Source organism: Panthera pardus, unplaced genomic scaffold (genome assembly GCF_024362965.1).
Source record: "Panthera pardus isolate Hobbes unplaced genomic scaffold, ASM2436296v1 HiC_scaffold_11, whole genome shotgun sequence".
Taxonomy (NCBI): Eukaryota; Metazoa; Chordata; class Mammalia; order Carnivora; family Felidae; genus Panthera; species Panthera pardus.
This window is the reverse complement of record NW_026526666.1, coordinates 85,175,969-85,202,632: the sequence shown is the minus strand read 5'-3', so window position 1 is coordinate 85,202,632 and position 26,664 is coordinate 85,175,969. Positions and strand designations below refer to the sequence as shown.

At 42.3% G+C, this 26,664-nt stretch overlaps 1 protein-coding gene and 2 non-coding genes across 4 annotated transcripts in view; 2 read left to right on the top strand and 1 right to left on the bottom strand.

The window, feature by feature from the left end:
* Positions 1-10,580, bottom strand: part of TAF12 (TATA-box binding protein associated factor 12) — a 32,672-nt gene extending 22,092 nt beyond the window's left edge. The window contains exon 1 of one of the 2 annotated variants that reach the window (XM_019432489.2): positions 10,448-10,580. The gene's annotated coding sequence lies outside the window, so the exon portion shown is untranslated. The remainder of the gene's footprint in view (positions 1-10,447) is intronic. The other variant, XM_019432488.2, reaches the window with a different exon arrangement.
* Positions 10,581-13,452: 2,872 nt separating this feature from the next.
* Positions 13,453-13,559, top strand: LOC128775949 (U6 spliceosomal RNA). The gene has a single exon (XR_008420927.1). It is a non-coding gene; the product is annotated as a U6 spliceosomal RNA (small nuclear RNA).
* Positions 13,560-15,797: 2,238 nt separating this feature from the next.
* On the top strand, positions 15,798-15,931 carry LOC128776020 (U11 spliceosomal RNA). Its single transcript, XR_008420995.1, has one exon. It is a non-coding gene; the product is annotated as a U11 spliceosomal RNA (small nuclear RNA).
* The last annotated feature ends 10,733 nt before the right edge of the window (positions 15,932-26,664 follow it).

Here is a 26,664-nt window from a genome sequence, read left to right as displayed (position 1 = left end):
GACCTGGCTGAAGTCGGACGCTTAACCGACTGCGCCACCCAGGCGCCCCTTAATATGCAACTATTACACGACCCAACAATTGAAGTCCTAGGCATTTATCCTAGAGAAATGAGAACTTATGTTCACACCAAAACCTTTACATGAATATTCATAGTAGCCTTATTTGTAATAGTCAAAAACTGCAATCAGCTCAGGTGTCTCTCAAGAAGTGAATGGTTAAACAAACTGGTATATCCAGATCATGGAAAATTACTTATCAATAAAAAGAAAAAAACTTGATACACACGACTTACATGAACCTCCAGAGAATTACGTTGAGCAAAAGACAATACAAAAATGTACTTATATAACATCTTTGAAATGACAAAATTTTAGGAACAGGAAAGAGATTCGTGAGGTTGTTAGGCACTGAGTAGCAGGGAAGCAGATGTGGTTACAAAAGGGCAATATGAGGGACCTTTGTGATGGAATCATTCAGTGTCTTGACTGTGATGACAGATAAAAGAACCTTTAGGGGCTTCTGGGTGACTCAGTCAGTGAGGTGACCAATGACCAACCAATGACCAACTCTTGATTTTTGTCTCAGGCCATGATCTCATGGTTCGTGGGTTCAAGCACCACAATGGGCTCTTTGCTAACAGTGTGGAGCCTGCTTGGGATTTTCTGTCTCTCTGCCCCTCCCCTGCTTACTCTCTCTCTCTCTCAAAATAAATAAATAAACACTAAAAAAAAAAAAAGAACCTATGAAAGTGACTAAATTGTATAGGACTTAATCCACATACATCCACAAATGAATACAAGTCAACAAATACAAGTAAAACTGGGTAAATATGAATGAGACTGGTGGATTATATCAGGGTCAATATCCTGATTGTCATATTGCACAACAGTTTTGCAAAATGTTACCACTGGAGAAAGCTAGGCAAAGTATACAAGAGATCTCTGTATGTTATTTTTTTTTAATTAAAAAAATTATTTATTTATTTTGAGAGAGAGAGAGAGAGAGAGAGAGAGAGAGGGAGGAAGGGACAGAGAGAGGGGGAGAAAGAAAATCCCAGCACAGAGCTCAACACAAGGCTGAAACTCACAAACCAAGAGATCATGACCTGAGCCAAAGTCTGACACTTAGCCCACTTAGCCACCCAGGTGTTCCACTCTGTATTATAATTTCTTATAACTGCAAATAAATCTACAATTATCTCAATTTTTAAAATTGGGGAAAAAAAATTCTCAGCAGTAAATGAAAAGCCCTTCTAAAGATGGCCCAAAGGGGGCGCCTGAGTGGCTCAGTCAGTTAAGTGTCTGACATCAGCTCAGGTCATGAGCTCCAGGATCACAAGTTCCATCCCCGCATTGGGCTCTCTGCTGTCAGCATGGAGCCTGCTTCTGATCCTCTGTCACCCCCTCTCTCTGCCCCTCCCCTGCTTGCACCCACTCTCTCTTTGAAAAATAAATAAACATTTTAAAATAAATAAATAAAATAAAGATGACCCAAAGCTCAGGAGCCATAAAATACTTGACATGTTCAATTACATGAAAATAAAAATGTCTGACAAATAAATAAAATTTTTAAAAAAACAAAAATAAAATGTCTGCATGGCAACAAACATAATAAAGGACAAAAAGACAAACTAGCAAAAATATATGCAATATATATATCAAAGACAAAGAACTAATTTCTTTTACATATAAAAAATACTTAGACATCAATAGGCACCCAACCACCCAAAAGAAAAATTGCAAAAAACAAAACAAAACAAAAAAACCCAAAAAAAAACACAGCACAAGAAATTCAAATAGTTCTTAAAGTAATGAAATTACTTTTATTCTCATTCACAATAAAAACACAGATTAAAACTATTTATTCCTCCTCTGGCAATGATGAAAAAGTTTTACATGTACTCTGAAAATTTTATGGATAGTCATTTCATCTGTTGTTGGAATGGGGGGAATATAAATTTGTTAGAGGTCTCTATACAGGGCTACTTAGCAGTATCTACCAAAATTAGAAAAACATATATTGTTTTGACCCCACAGTTCCATGTTTAGCAATTTATATTACAGTTGAACTTCTATGTAAAAATAATACTGTACATACAAGGAATATCAGCCTAAATGTCCATCAAAAGTGATACAGTTAAATAAATCAGGGTATAACCACAATGAAATACACTGAAAAAGAGTAAGACTCATGAAAATATTAAGCTAAATGAAAGAATCCAGAGGTACCTGGCTGGCCCAATTGGAAGAGCTGTAACCCTTTTTTATTTTGTTTTGTTTTTGTTTTTGTTTTTTTGGAAGGCAGGAGGTTTATTTTACACCAGAGGGGCTCAGAGGAGATCACTCTCCGAGGTCTGAGCTGGAAGAGCTGTAACTCTTAATCTCAGGGTCATGGGTTCGAGCCCCATGTTGGGTGTAGAAATTACTTAAATAAAACTTTTTAAAAATTAAACAAAATAAATAAAAGAAAGAATCCTGTCACAAAAGACATGTTGTATCATTCCATTTATATGAAATGTCCAGAACAGACACACCTATCAAGACAAGAAAGTGGATTAGTGGTTGCCAGGGCTGAAGCGTAAGGGAGAAGAATACGGATTGACTGCTAATGGTAAAGGGTTTATTTTAGGAGGGGACAAAATAATCTGAAATTAGATTATGGTGATGGTTGGTTGCATAACCCTGAATGTATAAAAAAGCCATTGAACTGTACATCTGATAATGGTGAATTGTATGATAATGTCAATGACATCTCAATAAAGCTGTTTTTAAAAAATGAAAAAACTCATGAAAGGACCTCTAAAATACACTGTTCATTGAAAATCCAAGGTACAGAATAGTGAGAATAATTTGTTATCATCTATTAAAAGACATATAACTGTAAATGCATAAATTATTCCTGGAAAGATAAATAAGAAACTGATAACAGCAGTTATCTTGGTAGGGAAGGGAACGGTAGTATCTGGGTGGCCTATGGGACCAAGGTGGGAGAAGATTTACTTTTCATCATATACCCTAAATTCTGTACCATGTGTATATGCTACCTATGAAAAAAAGAATTAAAGTAGTATTTGGTTTGTTTCCTCTGAAAAAATAGGTAGTTCTGACAACTTTTTAAAATATAACAAAAAATACAGCAGTAGCAACAAAAACGAATTTAACCTATATCTCATACCTTATAAAAAAGCAAACTCAAAACTGATCATACACTTAAAATTAAAAATGTAAAACTATAAAACTTTTAGAAGAAAATATATACGGAAAAAAAATCTTCATAACTTTGGGTCAGGACAGAGTTCTTACATGTAACACCAAAAGCATAATCCACAAAAGAAAGAAATTGAGGAGTGCCTGGTGGCTCAGTCGTTTAAGCGTATAACTTCGGCTCAGGTTGTGATCTCATGATTTGTGAGTTCCAGCCCCGCATTGGACTCTGCACTAATAGTGCGGAGCCTGCTTGGGATTCTCTCTCTCCCTCTTTCTCTGCCTCTCCCTACTCTCTCTCTCAAAATAAATAAACTTTGTGAAAAAAAAAAAGAAAGAAATTGATAAAGCGAACTTCACCAAAATGTAAACTCCTGCTCCATAAAAGAAAATAAAGACATGTCATACATGAAGAGAAAATATTAAAAATCACATATCTGACAAATAAATCCAGGTTATATAAAGAACTCTCAAAATTCAACAAGAAAAGTAACAATGCAATTAAAAAATGGACAAAAGATCTGAACAGACCCTATGCCTTAAGAAGATATGCAGATGACAAACACATGAAAAGATATTCAATATCATTAGTCATCTGGGGAATGCAATGAGGGAAATGAATAACCATTAAATACTATTAGAATAATTTAAAATTTTTATTTTTAAATTTTTTTTTTAAGGTTTTATTTATTTTTGAGACAGAGAGAGACAGAGCATGAACAGGGGAGGGGCAGAGAGAGAAGGAGACACAGAATCGGAAGCAGGCTCCAGGCTCTGAGCCATCAGCCCAGAGCCCGACGCGGGGCTCGAGCTCATGGACCGAGAGATCGTGACCTGAGCTGGAGTCGGAGGCTTAACCGACTGAGCCACCCAGGCGCCCCTTTAAAAATTTTAAAAATAGACAAGTGCTGGAGAGGATGTTGAGCAACTGAAATCATCATACATTTCTGTGTGAATGTAAAATGGTGCAATCTCTTTAGAAAACAGTTTACAGTTTCTTATAAAGTGAAGTATATATTTATCATATGACCCAGAAATCCCACTCCTAAGGTATTTACTAAAGAAATGAAAACTTCTATTCACACAAAAATTGGTGTGTGAATGTTTACAGCAACATTATTAATAACTGTCCAAAACTGGAAAAATAGATTGTCCTTCAACTGGTGAATGGATAAACTATAAATATATATCTATATAACGGAGTACTACTCAGCAATAGTAAGAAAGAACTACAGACACATGCAACAACAAGGATAATCAAATGCATATGCTAAGTGAAAGTGGCAAGACAAAAGGCTACTTACTATATGATTCCATTTATATGACACTCTGGAAAAGGCAAAGCTATATGGATGGAGAGAACAGATTAGTGGTTGCCAGTGGCTTGGAGTGGGTTAGGGTTTGACTACAAAGGAGCAGCACGAAGAAAATTCTGGGGATGGTGGAACTTTTAGGGAGCAGTGTTATGGTGCTTACATGAAAGTGTGCATTGTCACAACTCATAGAACTGCACTCCCAAAAGGGTGGGTTTTTTGGTATGTAAATTTAAAAGCAAAACATCATAACCATTCTGAAATGGTCAATGACTCCATTTCCAAATCACCTGTTTACTGACAACTTTCATCAAGTCCAATTGTGGATGATACTGACCAAGCACAATGCCATGAAGTGACTGTAAATAACCTAAATTCTGTTATGTAATATACCATGGTTGCCTTTGGGCTACTCAAATTTCTAACTCTCACTTAGTTGGAATGCCATGAAATAGGGAAGTACTACTGTGTAAAAACAGAGGCATCAATTGTGGGACAGTTTGAGAGAACAATTGTAACAGTAAACCCTTACTAGCACCTACTATGTGGAAATCACATGCTACGGGATTTACGAAATTAAGTCCAGAAAGTCCATGCCCCAGTAATCTACAGTAAAACTGACTTCATAATTTTATCAAAACAAGATTGTGTGGCTGGGAGTTCAATTAAATACCAAGTCTCTCCTCCCTCCTCCTCACCAGTTACATTTAAACTATGGGTGACAGGCTGAGGATAACAGCCCTAGCTGCTTTTCCTTTTAACAGCTTGTGCCTCAAACAGAAATCCAGTTGCAACCCTATCATTGTACTATGAGGTTCTGATTTTTCAGAGGGTTAGGAGATGGGGGGAGGGGGTCACACCTTGTAGTAATTATAAGACCATGGCCTTTTCTAGACATCTGTTTCATTAGCCATTTTTTTTTAAAGTAGGCTTCATGCCCAGCACAGAGTCCAACACGGAGCTTGAACTCATGACCCTGAGATCAAGACCTGAGCTGCGATCAAGTCAGACACTAAAAGACTGCACCACCCAGGCACCCCAACAGATATTTTTTTATATTTTATTTTGGGGGGCACCTGGCTGGCTCAGTTAGAAGAGCATGAAACTTGATGTTGGGGTTGTGAGTTCGAGCCCCACCTGGAGTGTAGAGATTACTTAAATAAAACGTAAAAAAAAAAAAAAAAAAGTTTTCACAAGGGGTGCCTGGGTGGCTCCGTCGGTACAGCATCCGACTTTTGATTTCAGCTCAGGTCATGATCTCACGGTTTGTGGGTTCCAGCCCCATGCTGGAATCTGAGCTGACAGTGCGGAGCCTACTTCGAATTTGCTCTTTCTCTCCCTGTCCCTCCCCTGTTCTCTCTCTCTCTCCTTCTCTGAAAATAAACTTTATTTTTTTTTAATTTTGTTTAATGGTTATTTATTTCTGAGGCAGAGAGAGACAGAGCATGAATGGGGGAGGGGCAGAGAGAGAGGGAGACACAGAATCTGAAGCAGGCTCCAGGCTCTGAGCACAGAGCCCGACACGGGGCTGGAACTCACAGACCGTGAGATCATGACTGAGCCGAAGTCAGAAGCTCAACCGACTGAGCCATCCAGGCACCCCAGAAAATAAACTTTAAAAAAAAGTTTTAAAAAATAGTTTAAGTAATCTCTACACCCAACATTGGGGCTCAAACTTACAACCCTGAGATCAAGAGTCGCATGTTCTTTGGACTGAACCAGTCCAAAATATATATACATATATGTATATATATATATATATATATATATATTTTAAGTGAAGAGAATAGGGGAATAGAAGAACAGATTGTCTTTAAAACCCTTTCACTTCTGAAATGTTTAGGAATTATTTAAACCAAATAGTGGAGTAAAGGGGACTACCAGGCTGATGGCATAAAAGCCCTATCACTGTGGTACAGGACTTAAATGACTGGGTTTTCTGTTTCTTTCCTCATTGGCTTCTAGACGTATCTAAATGAGCTCAAATTTCCCAGCTTTAAAAAAAAAAAATCCATTAATTGCATTCTGTAAAACTTGAGAGGAACATTTCTTTCCATTAGTTTTTTTGACTAGTTTGATTCTGTTTAGGTGGTCTTGGCTTAACAGAAAGGCAATACAGTACACTGGTCAAGGGACAGACTCTGGTGGCAATGTCTGGGTTCAAATACCAACTCTGCCACTTATTAATCAGCTTTACGTCCTTGAGCAAGTTATTCTAATCTCTTTATACCTCAGTTTCCTCATGTGAAAAATGCAGTTATTCATAAAGTATATCTCATGGGACTGTTGTGACAGTACATTGAATTTATGTATAGAAAGCACTTAGAAGAGTGCCTGGCACATGAAAAGTACAAATAAACATATTTGCTAATATTATAATATATATGCTCCTCTCTTCTAAATCTTAGTTATAAAAATCAGTGCATTAAAGCTAAAGGTTTTCAACCATTGTAGTATGTGTTGGTGGCATCCTATAACCATTTTTATGACTTCAGATATTAAAAAAAAAAAAAAAGTGGGGTTCCTGGGTGATCAGTCAGTTAAGCATCAGACTCTTGATTCTGGCTAGGGTCATGGTCTCAAGGTTTGGGAGTTCCTGCCCCACATTGGGATCTGTGCTGACACTGCAGAGCCTGCTTGGGATGGGATTTTCTCTCAAAATAAATAAATAAGCTTTGAAAAAAAAAAAAAAACTTAAAAAACAATACAAAAAAAAAAGTGACTGCAAAAAAATGGTCGTGGTAAATGGTCAAAAGGAGGCTGATGAGGGTCCTATGGCACAGGGAAGGCCCAAGTCAGGAGGGTTGGGTATCATACTACTTCTTCCACAGAGTTATAGGAGCTCCCTTTGACCAAATTTTCTACATCTATAATTAAGAGTGGGATCCGAATTCTTAAGTCCTTACACCTCTAACAATTAATGTAAGATTTTAGATTAAGTCCATATGTACAGATTTCAGTTTGTCTTCTGCCGCTGGCACACCTATTTCACAATACAGACTGATAAACACTGGTTGTGTATAGTCTCCAAAGTATTTTGGGGCTTTCCATGAAGACGTCAGGTCAAAAGTAATACGTTCCATGTTCAGATCTTCTCTAACACAATGATTTTCTGATCAGGTACTTTGAAACACTATTATGATAATTCAATGCTAGAGCTACATATGAGTGAAATAAGTACCTTTTGCAAATGTAGATGAGAATGTTAACTCAAGAATAAATTGTCATTAATTAAACCATCAAGTATTTTGAAATGGTGTCATGGGAATGCTTTACTTCATAATTTGGGGTAAGTTTTGATCACCTGTATATAGTAGAGGCACTTGAAAATAGTATAAGCTAACCCTTTGGGGGAAAAAAAACAGTAGTTTCAACTAAGTTACCCCAATTTCCCTAATCATCTAGTTCATGTTGCAATTAATTGTAAAGTTAATCCAATTTAAGTCCTTGTTCTTCAAATTGGTCTTTTGTGACCTCCTAAATTTAAAATTAAATATATCTTTCTCCATTGTAAGGAAAAGTTCTAATCAGGTCCCATTTTTAGATCTTGAATATCTATGCTTATTTAAAAACAAAGAAATTTAGCTCTCAAATACTACACTATATAAGTACCCTAGCAAGTTATAGTACTTGGTATTAATAGAAATCTTAAGGAGGAGGGGGTGCTTTCATTCAATATGTTTTGTTTAACTGTTACTTCTATTTTGTTGATGGGCAAACTGAGATATGGAAAGGAATTCACTTAGAAAAGTAGACAAAATTAGTCAAACACATACAAGGTTTGACTGGGGATGGGCCACTTAGTTCCATGAGTTTTCAGGCAAGGTACTTAAACTCTCTGAACCAATTTCCTTATCTGCACAATGGGACTGACAATATCTAACTCGTGGAGTTGTGAGAATTAAATAATATAACACTTGAAAGTGCTTACGGGGGCACCTGGGTGGCTCAGTCGGTTAAGCGGCCGACTTCGGCTCAGGTCATGATCTCGCGGTCTGTGAGTTCAAGCCCCGCGTGGGGCTCTCTGCTGACAGCTCAGAGCCTGGAGCCTGTTTCAGATTCTGTGTCTCCTTCTCTCTCTGCCCCTCCCCCACTCATGCTCTGTCTCTCTCTGTCAAAAATAAACATTTAAAAAAAAAAATCTACTCCTGAAATCTTGCTGCACTATATGCTAACTGACTTGGATGTAAATTAAAAAAAAAAAAAAAAAAATTAGGGGCGCCTGGGTGGCTCGGTTGGGTGGCCGACTTTGGCCCAGGTCATGATCTCGCGGTCCGTGAGTTCGAGCCCCACGCCAGGCTCTGTGCTGACAGCTCAGAGCCTGGAGCCTGTTTCAGATTCTGTGTCTCCCTCTCTCTGACCCTCCCCCGTTCATGCTCTGTCTCTCTCTGTCTCAAAAATAAACAGACGTTAAAAAAATAATAATAATAATAAAAGAAAGTGCTTACAATAGTGCCTGATTAATCTGTGTAGGTTTCAGTAAAAGATATTATTGAAGGGAAGTAACTGGTCCAGGTATCCCTGACATTCTTATCTAAAAGCAGCCATCTCCAATAAATGCTGATACTAAAAATATAGGATATAACTTATTTATCTGCAACTTTCTAAATGGCTTACTATATTGGGGTTGGGGGAGGGGGAGGAGAAGCGCTCCTTTAAAGGTTCCCTAACTGGTGACATTCACTGTATTGATGTCAATACAGCCACAAGACTTGAAATAAAGTACTAAATTTGTAAAAATGTCCTTCTTGAGTTTGACGTTAAAGCAAAGATTCTAGAAGCATGTTTTCAAGGATATTATTAGCCAAGATCTCCTATTTGCTAGGCACAGCAGGGTACTATATCAAAATTATGATCGAATCAATCATTGCTTCATGTGATCCTAAGCCTTCTTTGGACCTCAGCCTCTTTACCTATAAAACAGGAGTTTTACAAAGATTATCTTTCTGGGCCATCCTGTCCCCCTATCTCTAACATTCTTTTATTTGAGATGCAGAGATCTGTGCTCAATCAGGGGTTCAGTGGAATGGTATTTAAAGCACTTATCAAGTATATAACTGAGTTCAAACGGCTTCAACTTCACATCAGAGCTTTGTAAGAATGAAGCAGAAAACGAAGATGCTTGCATGTGGGCTTTCCTAGATAAAAGTATCTGACACAAGAAAAGCCTGCCAAAAGCCAAGCAGGCAGCGCGAAGGAAGGGTCGTCTTCCCCTGAATACATCCTTCACCACTCTGGATTCAGAGAATATGAGGAAAAAAACGGATCACTACATCTTTTCCAAACTCTCCCTTTCCTTTGGAGGCTGATCTCCCTGCAGCCATGGCCCCTTATACTCTCCGCTTTGGAGAGCTCGGGTTCTCACAGCCCTGTTCCTTCAGGTACTTCGGAGTCTCCAAGCCCTGATCCCGTCCCCACAGAAGCCCGTCTTCACTGCCCGCTGCCGTTCCTTCCAAACCCAAGTGGTCTCTGAGCGCTCCTGCCCCTCAGGAACCTAAGTCTTCGCTAATCTGTTTCTGAATCCTTAGGAGCCTGGGTCTTGACTGTCCCGCTTCTGTCTCTCAGGAGCCCAAGTCCTCATAGCTCCGCTTTTACCTTTCAGGAGCCCGTGTCTTCACGCCCCTTTCCATTCAGACCCTCTCCTCTTAAGAGTACGGGTCCTCATAATCCTGTTCCCCTCACATCGCTTTCCCTCAGGTGCCGGAGAACTCACATTCGTCCCGGTTCCCTAAGTCCCGTCTATAGCCCCGGTCCCCACAGCCGCGTCTTCTCCGAGCCCGGAGCCCCTTAGTCCCGTCCCAACAGCCTGATTCCTCGCACAACCCGGTATCCTCCACAACATAGTTCTTCAAACACTGACCCACTGTGGGTCTGGGTCCTGACTCCCTCCTCCCGCTCTTCTTCCTCAACTGCCAGGGCCCAAGACTCACAGGCAGCAGCGTCTATCTCCCCATGATATGCGGAGACTGCCCCAGTGAAGCGTTCGTCTCAGCAGCCGGTCCGACTGCTCGGCCCTCCCCGAGTACTTCCGGCACCGCTCCCCGCCTCCAACCCGGAAACGCGCGGCTCTTCCGGCCGGCGGGCGCGCGCCTCGCTTACGCATGCGCAGACTGCTCTCTGACACGTGGTCGCGGTCCTAGGCTGTTTCTCCGCTCCGGCGGTTGGGGTTTTTCTTGCTTGTGGTTGGGTGGCAGCGTGGGCGAACTCGTTGCCTTCTACCCCGGCGTTGCGATCCCTGCTCTTGCTGTTTCTTTCAGTCTCCGCGTATCGTATACGCTAGCACGGCCGATAATTGACGCCCTTGGATGTCTTACAGGTCGCCATTTTTAGTTGATTTAGTTGCCTTTATGGTCGTATCTAGACAGAGATACCACTTGGGACCGAAGCACCCCGTGGATAATCCCGTTGAACTCTAACAAGGGAATTGGCAGCACAAGAGCGTGGAGACGAGAGACGGGTTGTACCTATGGATTGGCAAATAGTATTAATTGAGCACTTACTGTCATCAAGGAACTTTGCTAAGCCTCTTAACTCCGATACATCATTTAATCTTTTTAAAAATTATTTGTTTTGAAATGGGGGAGGAGCAGAGAGGGAGAGAGAGAATCCCAAGCAGACTCCACATGAAGCCTGACGCTGGGCTTGATCCCACCACCCCCAAATCAGGACTTGAACCAATATCAAGACTCAGATGCTCAATCGACTGAGCCACCCAGGTACCCCTATATCACGTAATCATTTAAAGAAAACCCCTGAGAGGGGCGCCCTAGTGGCCTAGTGAGTTAAGTGTGGGACTCTTGATCTCTGGTTTTGATCTCGGTTTGGTGAGTTACAGACCCCACGTGGGGCTCCTCGCTACTGATAACATGGAACCTGCTTGGGATTGTCTCTCCCTCTCTCTGCCCCTTTCTTGCTCTCTCTCCCTCTCTCTCTCAAAATAAAATTAAAAAAAAAAAACTTTAAAATAAAATCCCTGAGAGATTAGGTAAGGTTCTAATAAGTGCAGTCTCAACTTGAACTCTCACTTAAAGCCTAATCCTGTCCTGTGTGTAACCATTAAACTGATGGTTTTAGTTTTTACATCACTTTGGGATAACATTTTTTACCTTATGCCAAGTGCTAGGCATGTAAGACCCAGTCCCAACCAATGTGATGTTCACACTAAAATGAAGAACCTGCAGACACAAACGAATATACAAAGGGCCATGACAGCCCAAAGTGAGCCATAGTAACTGCCTGCAGAAATCAGGAAGAGGTGTCCCCCACTTATATTGGTGCAGTAACCTAACCTTCTTTTTTTTTTTTTTTTTAAGCTTATTTAATTTACTTTTTAAGTTTATTTTTTAGTAATCTCTACATCCAGCACGGGGCTCAAACTCAACCCCTAGATCGAGAGTCACAGGCTCTTTGAGCCAGCCAGCTGCCCTCCTTATCTTTACATCTTCTCATCCTTGGCCCACCAAACTCCCAATCACCTGCATTGCCACCAGATGCAAATTCTTAGATTCAAGGCCCCTTCACCATTAGGCTTCAAATGGCCTTCCTTAGCCTAATTTCCCTGCTACAGCTCTCTTCATTCTCCTAAGGATCTGGCACACTTTTTTCCCTACCACCCCATCTTTTTAAGACCAGTTTAAATGTACATTCACTCATTCAGCAAACAGTGCTCGTTGTGTGCCAAGCTTTTTGCTAGGTCCTGGGTATATATGCTAGTAGATACGACAGATTATAAATATCCTTGTTCTGAGAGTTTACAATCTGGAGTGGGAAACAGACCATTAGAAAGTACACAAAAGTGTAAGAGAGAATACCAGATTTAACTAGCTGGGTGATCGAAAGCCCTGAGCTAAGGAAGGTTATTCAAGGACCAAGATGGCCAAGGTGGCTGGAATTTAATAAGTGATAGAGTGGCAGGTAGAGTTGGGAGAGGCAAGCAGGGCTCAGCTCAGGCAGGACTTTGTAGGCTATGGTGAGGACATGAGGTTTTATTTATTGTGCAATGGGAAGCCATTGGAGTGTTGAAAGGGGGAGTGAAATAGTGATTTAATTTTTTAAATGTTTGTTTATTTTGGGGGCGCCTGGGTGGCTCAGTCGCTTGAGCATCCAACTTCGGCTCAGGTCATGATGTCACGGTCCGTGGGTTCGAGCCCGGCATTGGGCTCCGTGCTGACAGCTCAGAGCCTGGAGCCTGCTTTGGATTCTGTGTCTCCCTCTCTCTCTGTACCTCCTCCGCTCACACTTTGTCTCTCTCTCTGTCTCTCAAAAATAAATAAACATTAAAAAATTTAAAAATGAATGTTTATTTTTGAGAGGTGGGGGTTGGGGCAGAGAGAGGGATACAGAAAATCCGAAGCGGGCCCTCGCTGTCAGTGCAAAGCCAGGTTTAGGGCTCGAACCCACAAACTGTGAGATAATGACCTGAGCTGAAGTCGGACGCTCAACTGACTGCGCCACCCAGGTGCCCCAAATAATGATTTGTTTTTAAGAGGTGACTAGCTGGGGCGCCTGGGTGGCGCAGTCGGTTAAGCGTCCGACTTCAGCCAGGTCACGATCTCGCGGTCCGTGAGTTCGAGCCCCGCGTCAGGCTCTGGGCTGATGGCTCGGAGCCTGGAGCCTGTTTCCGATTCTGTGTCTCCCTCTCTCTCTGCCCCTCCCCCGTTCATGCTCTGTCTCTCTCTGTCCCAAAAATAAATAATTAAAAAAAAAAAAAAAAACGTTGAAAAAAAAAAAAAAATTTAAGAGGTGACTAGCGAACTGATTATAGGAGAAGCCCCCAACAAACACAACGGACGGTGCCCGTATCTAGGCTTCCACCAGTTTACACTACAGGTCTGCTTCCTATTATTGTGTAGGAGCTTTTTATGTGACTTCCTTCTCTTGCAGCTTCTAACTTGTAGAGGTCAGGTACCTCTATATATTATTAAAATATGTTAAGGTGCTCACTTCGGCAGCACATATACTAAAATTGGAACGACACAGAGAAGATTAGCATGTCCTCTGCACAAGGATGATATGCAAATTTGTGAAGCATTGAATATTTTTCACTGAATTTGATCACTGAATTCTGCTTCTGAAACCAGTATTGCACTGCATATTAACTTACTAAAATTTAAATTAAAAATAAATAAAATATTTTAAGGAGAGTAAAATGCCTGACAGTCTACATTTTTGTTTTAAAATGTAGGGGAGCCTGGGTGGCTCAGTCAGTTAAGTATTGGACTCTTGATTTCAGCTCAGGCCATGATCCCAGGGTCGTGAGATTGAGCCCCTACTGGAGATTCTGATTTCCTCTCTCTCTCTCTCTCCCCCCACCCCACTCGAGCATTCACACACTCTCTCTAAAAAACAGTTTAAAATTAAAAAAAAAAAAAAATCTGTGTAGGGGCGCCTGGGTGGCTCAGTCAGTTGAGTATCCAACTTTGGCTCAGGTAGTGATCTCACACCTCATGAGTTCCAGCCCCACATCGGGCTCTGTGCTGACAACTCGGAGCCTGGAGCCTGCTTCGGATTCTGTGTCCCTCTCTCATTCTGCCCCTTTCTCACTCATGCTCTCTCTCTCTCTCTCTCTCTCAAGAATAAATAAAACACTAAAAAAAAAAAAATCTATGTATATGTACATAGGAAACAGTCTGGCAAGAGAAACACTAAACTGTTCATGGTAGTTTGGGGAAAACATTCTCACATTTCTGTACTGTTTCAGCATTTTTACAATTAGCACATACTGTTTTTATATTAAAACTGATGTGTGATTGATTCCATTTTTATGCCATTCTGGAAAAGGCAAAACTACAGGACCAGAGAAGAGCACTACTTACCAGGATTGGGATTAGGGGGAGAAGGTGACTACAAAAGGAGACAAAGGAGCTTTTGGGGGTGATAGAAATGTTTGATATTTGATTGACCTTGGTACCAGATACATGTCTATATGAGTTTGTTAAACCATATGATAAAAAAGGTATATTTATATATAAATTACATGTCAACAAACCTGACTTTAGAAAATGAAATATAGGGAGAAAATATAGAAAGCAAGGACAATTTTTTAAATAATTTATTTATTTTGAGAGAGAGACAGAGACAAACAGAACATGAGGTGGTGGTGGGGCACAGAGAGAAGGAGAGAGAATCCCAAGTAGGTTCCATGTTGTCAGCACAGAGCTGAGATTCCATCCCATGAACCATGAGACCGTAACTTGAGCTGGAACCAAGAGTCAGATGTTTGACTGAGCCACCTAGGTGCCCTCAAAAGCAAGAACAATTTTAAAAATAATTTCAATTATACAAGTAATAAAATAGTTCATTATGCTTTTTAAAATAATTAGAATATTACAGGTAAATCTAAAGTCTTGTGTGTCATGAGTCTCATCCTTCCCTCCTTCCCAGAGGTAATCACTGATGTGTGTTCTTACAAATCTTTTTTAGAAAGTTAATAAAGTATGTGGCGTCAGAAAACATATAGCACTGGGTTTTTATGTGCACACGTGTATGCTCTTTGTTACACTGATCATTTAATGTGGTACCCTATTCAACACCTTCACTCATTTTTTTATATCTGTTGATAAAGATCTACTTCAACCAATCCAAATGTATTGCTTTTTTTTCCCCTTCACGTTAATGGTCGTCATGCTGTACCTTATTCTGCATCTCTTGTCACTCAATGCTTTTTGGTGTCTAATTCACTCCTGGCAGCGCAGCAGATGTCGTTCCACTTTATGAACACGCAACGCTCTGCTAATCCGTTAGCAGAAGAGTAGGTTCCTCCCAATTTTTCTCTTAATGGGAAGCTCTGCCTCCAGTGCTCGCCTGGTGGGGCCCCATCCGGGTCGATGGCTAGGGGTGGCACAAGTTTGTGCGTTTTCAATTTTAATAGGGTGGGATTCGTGTCTTCCGCAGACAGGTACCCAGAGCCGCCCAGAAGCGGATCTCCCGCGCAGCATACAACAGGTGCCACCCCATGCCTACTGCAGCTGGCGACATCTTCTCCCGCCCTCTCCTACAAACGCTCTTCCCTGCCACTCCCTCTGCGCCTGCCGGTCCCTTCCCAGCAAGCACCGCTCATATTTGCATATCAATTTACCTCCTTGCCTTTACTTCTATATAAAAACCAAAAGGGCAAATCATAAGTCTTTTTGTGAAGATTGCCCTCCGGGCCAGAATGTCTTGCAGTTCCTCCTTTCACCCTAAGAAACAAGAAATAGGAAATTGCTTCAGCTTTGTTTTCACCTTTAGCAAAAGAGGGATTCGCCAACGCTGCCACCCTGCTTTAGGTTCTGTTAAGGCAAAAAGGGCTTCTGTCGTGAGTGGCACACGTAGGGCAGCTCCATTGCTCTTCGTGCGGAATCGACATCAAGAGATTTCGGAAGCATAATTTTTTGGTACCTGGGCAGCTGGTGATCGTTGGTCCCGGCGCCCCTGTTTGAAGTAGTGCGTTAAGAAAGAATTTGCAAGTTTGGTTTTGCTTGTATGACAATGTCGAAATTTCGGGCGGTGTTTATTATTCCTTTTTTGAGGGATCTGATGCAAGTATGTGAAATGGTAGCTATGGAAAGAAATCTCTACGCAGGTCTTTTCCTAGGAAGTCAATCAGTTACGCAGTCAATCAGTTACTGAAAAACGTCAAGGAGTTGTGATCGCTAGGGCGTATTCACGGCTGCGTTGGTTGTGGAAAAGCTGCTCTAGTGATTGCTGACGTAGGAAGAGCGGCTGTTTTCCGTATCACAGGTGAAGGAATTGAGGTTTAAGCCAAACAAGTTACAAGTCTCCTTAAGAGTACTCTGAATTACACAGTGAGAATATCGGGCTTCCACCTAGGTACCTGTCTACAGGGGTGATTGAATCATCACACATAACTGATTTTGTAAAAAAATGTTCCCCCTTAACCAGGACTATATGATATGTATGCATATATCTATGCCTTTCTAAAGCTGAGTTAGGGCTGCTGGGTGGCTCAGTCGGGTTAATCGTCCGCACTTCGGCTCAGGTCATGATCTTGCAGTACATGAATTTAGGTCCCGTTTCAGGTTCTGTGCTGACAGCTCAGAGCGTGGAGCCTGCTTTGATTCTGTGTCTCCCTCTCTCTCTGCCCCTCCCCTGTTCACACTCTCTCTGTCTCTGTCTCTGAGAAATAAACATTAAAAAAAAAAAAAAAAGAAAAATGCAGTATATGATACATCTAATACAAAAGACATGTTAGTCAACTGTTTTATAGTAAAGCTTCTAGTCAACAGAAGGCAATTTGGGAGGAGTCAAAAGTTATACTGGGTGAGGAGTTATACTATTTTTTTTTTTTTACAGTGGGTAAATGGTGGGAGGGTGGCACCCTTAAGCTCTGCAATGTTCAAGGTCAACTGTAGTAGTGATAGATCCAGGGCCTGACTTGACAAGTCTTAGTGAGGGGAGAGAATAGCAAACTGAGTACTACTGTGCTGAATTTGGCTGGGAGGAGGAGATCTGGGAAAGCTTTCCTGAAGCAAAGACTTTGTAACTGAAACCTGAAGAAGCAATAGAAGACCCCCACACAAAGTTGTCTGGGGGAAGGGCTGTTTAGGCAGAGGCAAAGTCTTGAGGGTGGAGCCAATGTGCGGCAGACAGACCAAGAGCTGAAAGACCAGAAAGGCCAGTATGAAACCAGCCGGGTGGCAGCCTGAAGAGGCCACTGACTTCTGGTCTCACAGGCCTTGGATGTTCCTTTGCAGTACTTTTTTTTTTTTTTTTTATAAAGCATAAGGGATGAAGAGTTATCTCCACCATGTATCAGCACACTTTTTCTGTAAAGAGGCCAGATGGTGTATATTTTAGGTTTTGTGGTCATATGGTATCTACTAGCCACTCAACTCTGCTGTTGCAAAACAGTAAGAGACAATATACAAACAAGGGAGTGTAGCTGTGTTCTAATAAAGTTTTACCTACAGACACTGAAATTAGAATTTCATATAATTTTCCAATGTCATGAAATAGTATTATTTTGATTTATTTTTAAAATCCTGCAAGCCATTTAAAAATGTGAAAACCAGGGGTGCCTGGGTGGCTCAGTCGGTTGATTATCCGACCTCGGCTCAGGTCATGATCTCATGGTTCATGAGTTCGAGCCCCGCATCGGGCTCTGTGCTGACAGTTCAGAGCCTGGAACCTGCTTTGGATTCTCTCTCTCTGCCCCTCCCCTGCTTGTGCTCTGTCTCTCAAAAATAAATAAGCGTTAAAAAAAAAAATGATTAAAAAAAATGTGAAAACCAGAGGTGCCTGGGTGGCTCAATTGGTTAAGCGTCTGACTTCTGCTCAGGTCATGATCTCAATGGTTGGTGAGTTTGAGCCCTGAATCAGGCTCGCTGCTGTCAGCACAGAGTCTGCTTCGGCTCCTCTGTCCCCTCTTTCTATGTTCCTCACCTGTATACGTTCTCTCAAAAATAAATAAACATTTAAAAAATAAATAGTGTGAAAACCATTCTTTTTTTCTTTAATGTTTATTTTTGAGAGAGAGAGAGAGGGAGAGTATGAGTAGCGGAGGGGCAGAGAGAGAGGGAGAAACAGAATCCAAAGCAGGTTCCAGGCTCCAAGCTGTCAGCACAGAGCCAGACCTAGGGCTCAAACTCACGAACTGACCCGGGAGATCATAACCTGAGCTGAAGCTGGATGGCTTAACCAACTGAGCCACCCAGGCATCTCATGTGAAAACCATTCTTTGAGCTGTAGTTCACTGGCCCCTGGCCTACATATTCAAGAGCAGTAAGAACTCAAACCAACTAAGGGATAGCCACAAACTGAATACCATTTACTCATTAAAATGTTGCATAGAGGGGCACCTGACTAGCTTGTCAACAGAGCATGTGACCCTTGATCTTGGGGTCACAAGTTCAAGCCCCATGTTGGGCGTGGAGCTTACTTAAAAAATAATGAATAATAATAAAAATAAAATGTTGCATAGGAATATTTATGATAATGGTTCACCTCTATGGTGTGCTTATTGAGTGCCAGTCCCTATATTAAGCACTTAGCATGCATTAACTCCTATTACTCATCATAGAAGCCAATGATGTAGGTAGTATTATTTTGTTCACTTTACAGATTAGAAAACAGAAACTCCAAGAGTCCCAGATCACATAGTGAGAAAATAGCGAGTCAAAAGGTGAGCCCAGGTCTTCTGACAGGAATCAGGTCTCTGGCTGCCCAGAATGCCCCAGGAGAAAGTCAACTATAGTGGAATCTGTTAGGAAAGACTTATTGGGAAAGTGAAGCTTTTTCATTTTGCTCATCCATATTTCCCTCTATTCTTTTCTTCTTCTTCTTTTTTTTTTTTTTTAGTTTTATTTATTTAAATAATCTCTACACCCAATGTGGGGCTCAAACTCATAACCCCAATATCAAGAGTAACACACTCTTCTGACTGGGCCAGCCAGGCACCCCCATTTTTTTTCCTATTTTCTATGAAAATATGGGATATATGAAAAAGTTAGATAATGGAGACACATAGTCACTGGAATACAAATGATGACAAAATCAGTCCCAGAAGACCACATTTTATACGATTCCTTTTATGTAAAATGTCCAGACAAGGCAAATCTATAGAGACAGAAAGCAGAAGAAAGCAGGTTAGTGGCTGCCTGGAGCTGGAGGTGGGAGGACCTTTATTTATTTACATTTGCAATATGAAATAGAAGCTGGGTGCGAACACACACACTCACACCAGCCTGGGGAGGGGGAGCTGGGACAAGGTCACTTGGCAGCTGGGCTGGACCCCAAACCCTTGGGCATAGGAAGGGGACCCCAGCCAGACCCCTGCCATTCCCCCACCTTGGGGTCTGTGGGAGGTACAGGGGGGTCTCAGTGAGTGCATCAGGGCCCCAAGTGAATGTCACCAGAGAGACCCCCTGGGACAGGGACTGCCAGTTCCCACAGAGCCAGCAGGACCAGGTAGAGGGTCCTCTAGCTCCCAGCCTAGGTCAAAGTGCAGGGTCCAGGGCAAGAGTCTGGACAAAGGCATGGCCCCCACTTGGGCCCTCCCCCAAAGTGGACCTGAGCTCAGTGTGGGTGTGGGCATTTACACCGGTGGCTGGGCCATGGTGGGGTGGGGAGCGTGGGCATGCCCTACAAATGGGCATGAGAGATCTTTTGGGGGTGAAGGAAATGTCCTAAAAATACATTATGGTCACAGTCGTACATTTCTATAAATTTATTAAAAATCATTGAGTTGTACGTTTAAAATGGGTAAGTTTTGTGGTATGTAAATTATACTTGAATAAGGATGTTAAAAAAAAAAAAATTCAAGGGCTAAAAGGAGAATATACACAGCTAGGAGCCTGAGCTGTAATCAGTTTATGGAATAAGTTCTCTAATTTAGAAACTTGACCTTAGTGGATTTCCTGCATGCTGAGTTTCTGTGTGTTAGCTGATTATGTCACTACCCTCCTCACTTAAGACCCTTCCGTGGCGCCTAACTAGTTTGGTTTAACATCCTGTAAGTCTCTGTGACTCACCATCCTCTTCGTTCTCAGGGCTCCAGCCACACTGGTCTTCTCTGTGTATCTCTGAAGCCACTACTCTCTCCTCGCCTCAGGGCCTCCAGAAAGTTCTTCCTCCTAGCTGGAAATGTTCTTTCTCAACAGGTTCTCCCCCTTTCCCATCATGGCTACTTCTTCTTTATTCTTTACATCTCATCTCTAATGTTACTTCCTCAGAGAGGCCTTCCTTGACCTCCCCACCCCTCACTAGGTTAGCTCCCTCACACTCTATTACACTCTTTCATGGCACCATCTACTTCGCAGCAGAACATCATAATTGTTATTAATGCATTTACACTTGATGTAAAGTTAGTTGCTCAATATTTATATTCCCCAGCCAGAATGTCACCTGTGTGAGGGCATGGAACCTGTGTCTTATATATCACTTGCATCCTTGGTGTCTGATGTAGTACCTGGCACTTAGTAGGCATTCAATACATTTGTAGAGCTCTTCATATGTCATGAAGTACTTATGTACATACATTTGCTATTTTTTTTATTTAAAAAAATTTATTTTAACATTTATTCATTTTTGACACAGAGAGAGACAGAGCATGAATGGGGGAACGTCAGAGAGAGAGGGAGACACAGAATCTGAAACAGGCTCCAGGCTCTGAGCTGTCAGCACAGAGCCCGACGCGGGGCTCGAACTCACGGACCGCGAGATCATGACCTGAGCCCGAGTGGGATGCCCAACCGACTGAGCCACCCAGGCGCCCCATTGCTGCTATTTATTAAGCACCTGCTATGTCCAAGCATATGGGTGTAGCAAGACAGTGTGCTCCTGTCCATTCTCAGAAGTAGGACAAGTCTTCCCATTTATAGGTAGTCTAAGTTTACACAACTTGTAAGGAAGTTGCCTTCTGTAACTAAAATGGAACTCCTACTCAGGTCATAGACTCCCAACAGGATGGGTTTACTCCAGGGGGTGGGGGGGGGGCAGGGAGGTGGTTCAGGGAAATTGATTTCGAGGGGCCATGAAGCTTTGGCATTTTAAGGGTGGAGGGGAAGAGAGTGTCAATTTGTCAGAAGATAAGAGGAAGTTTCTAACCTTCAGGTAGGCAGATAGGAGTATGGCTCCTCTCTCAAAACTGACCAAATCTGGGGGCGCCTGGCTGGCTCAGTTGGTAGAGCATGCCACTCTTGATCTCAGGGTCATGAGTTTAAGTCTCATGTTGGGCACAGACCTTACTTAAAAAAACAAAACCAAAAACAGCCAAAAAGGTCCCTGAGCTCCCCTAGGTTGGGATAAGTGACCACTGAAAAGAAAGGATGGTCACATAAAAATTGTGTTTCTATACACTACTAATCCAAAAAGGAAATTAAGAAAACAATTCAATTTATAATAACATCAAAAAATAAAATACTTAGGAATAACATTAACCAAGGAGGTAAAACTAAACCAAGGATGAGTGTAACTTGTACACTGAAAAATACAAAACACTGCTGAGAGAAATTAAAGAAGACATAAATAAATGGAAACACATCCCATGTTCATGGGCTGGAAGACTTAATATTATTGTTGAGATGTCAATACTAGCCAAACCGATCTATGGATTCAATACAATCCCTATAAAAATCCTAACACGTTTTTTGCAGAAATAGAAAACCCATCCTAAAATTCAGATGGAATCTCGAGACCCCTAATAGCCAAAATGTTTTTGTATTTTGTATCTTTTGTATCTTTTACAAAATACTGTTTGTAAAAGAACAAAGTTGGAAGAATACACTTCCTGATTTCAAAACTTCCTACAAAGCTATAGTAAGTAAAACAGTGTGGTATTGATATAAAGACAGACATATAGTCCAGTGGAAAAGAATAGAGAATCCTTGTATCAAATCCTGGTATTTAACAATTAAAAACATTTTTTTTAATGTTTATTTTAGTTTTGAGAGAGAGAGACAGAGCATGAGCAGGGGAGGGGCAGAGAGAGAGAGACACAGAATGGGAAGCAGTCTCCAGGCTCTGAGCTGTCAGCACAGAGCCCAATGTGGGGCTCAAACTCACAGACCATGAGATCATGACCTGGCTGATGTCAGATGCTTAACCAACTGAGCCACCCAGGTGCCCCTGAAAGCAGAGTTTCGAAGATAATTTTGTGCACCCATATTCATAGCAGCATTATTCACAATAGCCAAAAAGTAGAAACAATCCAAATGCCCATCAGAGGATAAATGGAAGAACAAAATGAATAAATATCCATGTCATGGAACATTACTTGGCCATTAAAAAGAATGAAGTACTGATACATGTTAGAACGTGGATGAACCTTGAGGACATTCTGCTAAGGGAAATAAGGCAGACTCACAAGGACAAATACCATGTTTTGATACCTAGAATGGTCAGATTCATAACATAGGAGAGTGGTTACTAGGCACTGAAGGGGGGTGGTATGGGAAGTTACTGTGTAGTGGGCATTGAGTTCCAGCTGAGGATGATGACAAAGTTCTGGAGATGGACAGTGGTGATGGTTGCACAACCATATCAATGTGATTAGTGCCATTCAAGTGCACGCTGAAAGTGGTTAAAATGCTACATTTTCTGTTATATCTATTTTGCCACAATTTATTTTTTAATGTAAATTTAATTTTATTATTATTATTATCTTAAATATTTTAAGTAATCTCCACACCCAATGTCGGGCTTGAACTTACAACCCCGAGACCAAGAATCATGTGCTTTACCAACTGAGCTAGCCAGGCGCCCCTACCATAATGTTAAAAATTAAAAATTAAAAAATTAAGATTATAAAATTTTAAAGAAAAGAGAAGATGGTGAAGAGCAAGGTTTTGGGTGTGCCTAAGATATCTCCAGCACTGGGACTGGAAGCTGGTCACCAGCTCAGGGAGGTTGCCCTAAGTCGGCAAAACTGTGTGTATGCCAAGTGCCTGGTGTACAGCACGTGCTCATAAGTGTAGCTACTAATGGTCCCCATCACAAATGAGAAGACTGAGGCCCAGAGAGGTCCTGTAGCCAATGGAGGCAGCTGACAGGACTCTGAGTTCTGTAAGGCAGGGAGGTGGTGCCAGTTGGAATATTAATAGTAATACTAGCTGGTATTTCTTGAGTACTTACTACATTCCAGACGTTATTCTTAGTCTTTTTGTGAGTATGGATTCTTCATTTACTCTTCACAACTCCTCTGTGAGTGAGGTCCCATTACTATCTCCCTTTTTCAGATGAAGAATCTGACGCTGAGACAGAGACCGATCCAAGTTCACAGAGCCAGCATACCTTGATCTTGTCCACTCTGACTCCAAAAACAGAAACCCAGCCTTTTGGTTTGGTACTGGTGGTGGACAGTGGCTGAAGGGGTTTCTGGGGTGGGGGAGTAGGTGATTCACTTGACCAAATCTAGTTTCAACCCAGATTTTTTTTTCTGGTTCCTTTTTCTCTCTTTTTTGCACCCACTGGCAGGACTTCCTCCTTTTCTCTCTTTGCCTCTTTTTCTGATTCACTCCCCATCTGTTAGTGGGTTCTGGCTTCTGCGAATGTGATGCAGAAGATAGGGTAAGCTGTGGGGGAGGGGAAGTAGATACAAAAGGGTAGGCAGTCCTTAATAAACAAATATTTTAAAAAATTTTTTCAATGTTTATTTATTTTTGAGAGAGAGGAGAGAGAAACAGGGAGACAGACACAGATGCATGCTCCAGGATCTGAGCTGTCAGCACAGATGTGGGGCTCGAACTCACAAACCTTGAGATCATGACCTGAGCCAAAGTTGGATGCTTAACCGACTGAGTCACCCAGGGGCCCCAACAAATATGTTTTGAGAGCTATCTGGTACCAGGCAATGTTCTAGAGGCTGAATAAAACAGACTTTGTCTCCGCCTTCAAGGAGATTCCATTACAGGGTTTATATGCATGTGAGTGACAGGTTAGGGCTAGAGAGGGGGATAGGGTAGAAAAGGAAGTGAGAGAGGGGAAGGAGAGTGGATACAGACAAGGAAGATGTGCCTGGTGTCAGTAAGGGCTATAAAGGGGATGTGAGAGTGACTGGGGAGCAGACACAACTGGAGACAGTGAGGACAGGGCAGGCCTGGCTCAGCGGAGATGAGACCTGGAGCACAGAAAGGAGCCAGCTGAAGATGTGGGAGAAGTGCATTATAGGAATCTGTGGGGAAACAGCACGGGCAAAGGTTATGAAACCCATGTGTCAGAGGCACTCGAGGAAGGCCAATGAAGCTGGAGAAGGGTGAGAGAGAGAAAAGGAGTCAAGCGGAGATCCCAGAGCCAGTTCATGAATGGTCTTGTAGACCATGATGAGGAGTTCAAGGTTAATTCTAAGGGGAAGAGAGGCCATTGGAGTAGTAAACAGTGAAGGCTGGGAGGCAGCATGGCAGGAAGTGGGGAGACCAATCAGGAGGTTCTGGCTGTAAGGCAGCAGAGGCAGGTGATGATGGTGGTGTGGACCAGGTGGGGTTCAGAGAGGAGGCGGTATCAGAGGGGTCTCTGGGAGGCGACTGAGTGATGGAAGTATCATTCTCTGAGGTGGAGGAGGTAAGAGGTGGGGGAAGGGAGGATCTAAGGTGAGATAGGGTAGAAATGAGTCAGGGTGGACATGCTGACTTTGCAGTCAGGCAGTTGGAGGCACTGTTCCAGGCTGGAAGCGGATGCCTGGGAGGCGAGACCAGACACTGCTACCTGGGACCCACAGGCCACACCTCTTTACAGATGGACAATGTAGAGCCCAGAAGAGGTCTGACATTTGGTTTTGTTTTCATTTTTTTTGAAATTGGTTATTGACACTTACATATCCAGAGACATCAAATAAAACTTAGGATTTCTACCTCCTCTTCCAAATTGGGCAAGCCACACTGGGTCCACATTCTGGTTCCACGGCAGACTGGTAGAGGAGCTGCTGCCCCTCCAGATCGGGCACAAACTCTCCAGCTGGTCCACCCCCAGCTTGCCTGCTCAACGTCTGGTCCTGGTGGCATTGATTTCAACCTCTGGTATGGGTAGGAGGTGACACCAGAGAAGGGGAAAAAGTTGTCCTGGCACACAGCCTGGACTTTGGATGGATTCACTGGAAGTGGCAGCTTTCCTGTGTCTCAGCCTCGCAATGCCAACTAATTTCACTGAGCCTGTCTTGCCTCTTCTGAAACATGGGGCTAACACTCGCTACCTAGAATTTCATCTCTGGGAAAGCTCCTAGCACATTGGCAGACACAGAGAAGGGGCTCAAGCAGTGTTTGCTCCTTTCAATCTGATGAGCAACTAGTCTCAGGAAATCAGAATGGCTGGGTCATAGCATAGGCTGAGGTAAAAAGTCCAGATTCTGGAGATGCTGAGTGGCTCAGTCCATTAAGCGTCTGACTTTTGATTTCAGCTCAGATATGATCTTGCAGTTGGTGGGTTCCAGACCCATGCTGGGCTCTGTGCTGACAGCGTGGAGTCTGCTTAGGATTCTCTCTCTCTCTCTGTCCTCCCCCAGCTCTCTCTTGAAAATAAATAAATAGGGGCACCTGGGTGGCTCAGTCGGTTGAGCGTCCGACTTCAGCTCAGGTCACGATCTCACGGTCCGTGAGTTCAAGCCCCGCGTCAGGCTCTGGGCTGATGGCTCAGAGCCTGGAGCCTGCTTCCGATTCTGTGTCTCCCTCTCTCTCTGCCCCTCCCCCATTCATGCTCTGTCTCTCTCTGTCTCAAAAATAAATAAACATTAAAAAAAAAAAAAGAAAATAAATAAATAAACATTAAAGAAAAACAAAAGTCCAGATTCTGGCTCTACCACTTACCAACTATGCAACCTTAGTTGTCCTATTTGTAAGATGGGGACACTACTCTTACCTACCTTCTGGGAATTAAACAAGTTAATACAAAGTGTTTAAAATGGCATGGCACTCAGCAAGGATTAGATTGGTTCTTACACCTGGATGGCCATTAAAGTCTTCTAGGGACATTTAAAAAAATATTTGGGGCACCTGGGTGGCTCAGTAGGTTGAGCGTCTGTCCGACTTTGGCTCAGGTCATGACTTCACGGTTCATGGGTTCAAGCCCCACGTTGGGCTCTGTGACGACGGCTCGGAGCCTGGAGCCTTCTTGGGATTCTGTGCCTCCCTCTCCCTCTCTGCCCCTCCCCAGCTCGTGCTCTTTCTCTCAAAAATAATAAACTCAAAAAACATTTTTTAAATAAAAAATATTCATATCTGGGCTCTATCCTCGGAGATCTCATCTGAATTCATGTGGGGTGGGGCCCTGGTACGGGTATTTTATAAAATCTCCGCAAGTGATTCTACATGCAGCCAAGAATAGGAGCTCTACAGTAGAGAGATAATTAAGAGCATGGGCTCTGCAGCACAATTGCCTATGTTCAAATCCAACCAAGCCATTAAATAGATGTATAAATGTGGGCAAGTTCTTAACCTCTCATGTTAAACTGGGTTAATAAAAGGACCTGGGAGGTTGTTTAGACCTTAAGTGCTTAGAGCAGTGTGTGGCAGCTAGCAAGCCCTTGGCAGGCCTGGACATCAGCACTCCTCAGTTGCCCTGCTATTTCCAAAATGAGTGCAAACACCGCAGGCCTACGTCCAGCTCACACTCATGGTCTCCCCACCCGGGCCTGGATACCTTGAACATCCCTCTCCTAACCCTGTTAGCTGACCCTCCCCCTGCCAAATTATTTTTATTTTTGTCCCTTCTATTGTTCAGC